The sequence below is a fragment of the Myotis davidii genome, unplaced genomic scaffold (assembly GCF_000327345.1).
Source record: "Myotis davidii unplaced genomic scaffold, ASM32734v1 scaffold209, whole genome shotgun sequence".
NCBI classification, from domain to species: domain Eukaryota; kingdom Metazoa; phylum Chordata; class Mammalia; order Chiroptera; family Vespertilionidae; genus Myotis; species Myotis davidii.
Genome location: NW_006300047.1, coordinates 742879 through 746207, shown reverse-complemented (window position 1 = coordinate 746207; position 3329 = coordinate 742879).

Sequence of the window (3329 nt, the reverse complement as noted above, 5' to 3'; positions counted from 1 at the left end):
AGTGCTGCCTGGGCGGGCAGACGCTTGAGCGGCCCCTCTGGGATCGACTGGGGCTCCTGACGAGCGGAGGCCCCAGGCTGCGGCCCAAGTGTGGACGGAGCGGGGTGTGTTTGGGCTCAGGCTGGGAGCCTGCAGGTAGGGTTGTCAGGTTTCACGATTAAAAATACGGAATGCCCAGAGAGGCGACGATAAGCTTGTCCCATGCACCATTTGGCAGACAGCCCTCTAAGCAGTTGGCATCCATAACAATCAATCATCAGGCGTCTTCGGCTTCCCTGTCATCATCGCCGTCCCGGTGTGATCAGCATCGCTCACTCCACATCAGACACTGCGCTGAGCACGTGGGGAGAGCTCACTTCATGCACACAGCAGCCGTAGGCGATGGTGCTGCGGCATCTCCCTCATCTGTCAGAAGGGGAAACTGGTGCTCAGGCCGGCGAGGCCGTTTGCACAAGCGGACAGGCATCTGGGAAAGTAGCAAAGCTGCATCTCACCCAAAGGAGGGTCTACCCAGCAAACACCGGTGAGCTGACCTGCACAAGCCAGTGTTGGTCAAGCTTGTTAAAACACAGATTCCAGGGTGGACCTCGTGAAGCGGAATCTTCAGGAGAAGGGTGTGTTTTTAACTCCCCAAAAGTTTTTAGGTTCTGCCAAGTTTGAGGAATTCTCTTCTTACCCGGCTGCCTGCTTCTGAAGCACTGTTTGGGGGGCTAAAATGACTAGGAAGACTGTCCTCCAATCTTAGGCAAGAGGTAGTAAGTCCTAGTGGTTAGGGGTTCAGAGGAGTCACCCCAAGATGTGCTTCTGTGGTCTGTCCTGAATTTCAAATGCATAAGAGACACTGCAAAAACGGTATTCTCCGGAGAATTTGAGCTCTTGCTCTCTGGCATATGTCATCTAAAAATTCTCCACAGGTTTGTTCCTTACCTCCACACTCCCCCACAGTAAGAATATTAAGTGCCTAGGAGTTCTGGAGTCAGGCTGCCTGTTACCACTTGCTGGCACTTTGATCTTGAAAATTACTTAGTTTCTAAAGTTACTTAATTTCTAATCTCCCAATATAGGGAGGCTTAAATGGCTTTGGTGCATGAAATTGCTTAAATACAATAGTTCTAATAGCAAATGGTAAGTAGTACTCAACGAATATTAGCCATTATCATTGTGATTATTGTTAATCACTATATCCCTATTCCCTGGGTATAGCCTGGCCCAGTGGAGGATTCTTAGGAAATGTTTAAGGAGGAAGTGAATAAATGAGAATCAAAAGTCCTAATGCAGTGGTTCTCAACCTGAGCTGCACATTAGAATCACCTGGGAATCTTTTTAAAATCCTGATTTCTGGGCCACATCCTCCGGAAATTCTGTTTCTTTGTCATGGGGTGAGGCCATAACATTAGTAACAAAGAAACAGAATTTCCAGAGGATGAGGCCCAGAAATCAGGATTTTAAAAAGATTCCCAGGTGATTCTAATGTGCAGCCAAGGTTGAGAACCACTGTCCTAATGGTAGCCTCAAGCCCCTGCAAAATCCAGCCCATTCCTACCTCTCACCCATTAATTTTGCAGCCACATGTCCACTTTCAGTTCCTTAAACATGCAAATCTATTTGCCCCTTTGCCTGTGTGGCTCCTTCTGCTTAGACTGTATCTGCTCATTTGAACATCAGTGCCTCTGCTTAAATCACACTTGCATGGAAAGGTCTTACCTAAACACTTGCACACTCTTCTGATCTAAACTGTCTCCCTCCTCCTTTTCACAGCACTCTGCTCTTGTCCCTCAGCCCTTTGCACAGTTGTAATGATATGTATGGATGAAAAGGGGGTTCTATGGAAGTAATCTCACAGGGTGATCTGATCATAAATTCCTGACAGGGTAGGTCATGATGGACAGTCATGCCCACGCATATAATTTCTTTTTTTCAAAAATGCTTTTATTGATTTTTAGAGAGAGAGAAAGGAGAGGGAGAGATGGAAACATCAATGAGAGAGAAACATCAACATTGATCTGTTGCCTCCTGCATGCCCCCTGGCTGGGGATTAAGTCTGAAATCTGGGCACCTGCCCTGACCAGGAATGGGACCTGCAACCCACTATAATTCCTTTAGTAAAAGGTTTGAAGCCAGCCCTGTCCATTGCTCTTGTGCATCTAGGTTAACACACCTTTGAAGACCAGACATATCCCTTAAAGGGGGCAATAACCCTCAAGAGAGCACATAATCTTGTGCCTTGCTTTCTCCCACCTCCAGGTAATCTTCCTTAGTTCCTCCTTAAATTCAAATGCATAAAAGAACTATAATTCCTTTAGTAAAAGGTTTGAAGCCAGCCCTGTCCATTGCTCTTGTGCATCTAGGTTAACACACCTTTGAAGACCAGACATATCCCTTAAAGGGGGCAATAACCCTCAAGAGAGCACATAATCTTGTGCCTTGCTTTCTCCCACCTCCAGGTAATCTTCCTTAGTTCCTCCTTAAATTCAAATGCATAAAAGAAACTGCCAAGCTGTTATTCTCTGGAGCATTTGAGATCTTGCTTCCCAACATATGTCATCAGTTTGGCTAAAATAAACTCTTATAGCCCTAGCTGGATTGGCTCAGTGGATAGAGCGTCAGCCTGTGGACTGAAGGGTCCCCAGTTCCATTCCAGTCAAGGGCACATGCCCAGTTGCGGGCTCGGGCCCCAGGGGGGGTGTGCAGGAGCAGCCAATCAATGATTCTCTCTCCTCATTGATGTTTCTCTCTCTCCCTCTCCCTTTATCTCTGAAATCAATAAAAATATATTTTAAAAAATAAACTCTTATAGAAATTCTCTACAGGTTTGGACATTTTGTGTGTGAGAGTAGTAATGGTTGCAACTCCACCTTGTGCACCACTGGGTCCAGCAACCTCTGAACAACATTGCCTGCCCTATTCTCCCCTCGTCACTGTACAGATCAGCGGTGCCACTCTCTGACCATGGTCTTTCCGCTGTCTGCCTGGAAGGTTAGAGGAGGCAGACAGGCAGCATGAAAGGAGCATATTCCTGAACGTCAGGCCCAGCTGCTCCATCCACTTCCCAGCTGGGTGACCCTGGGCAAGTCACTTCATCTTTCTGAGCTTCATCCCAAATGACCTCGCATGGCTTTTATGAGGAGTAAATGATGCTGGAGGCAGAGTTTCTGGAGCATACTAAGTGCTTGATACATTTTTGCTGTGGTTGATATTGTTAATATTGTTGTTGTTGAAATACCATCCAAACTCATTCTTTTCTGGTCAAAATTCTACTCTTCTTTCAAGATTCTGTTCACCTGTTATATGAGCCAGTATCATTTCATTGCAATGAACTAAAAGCAGTT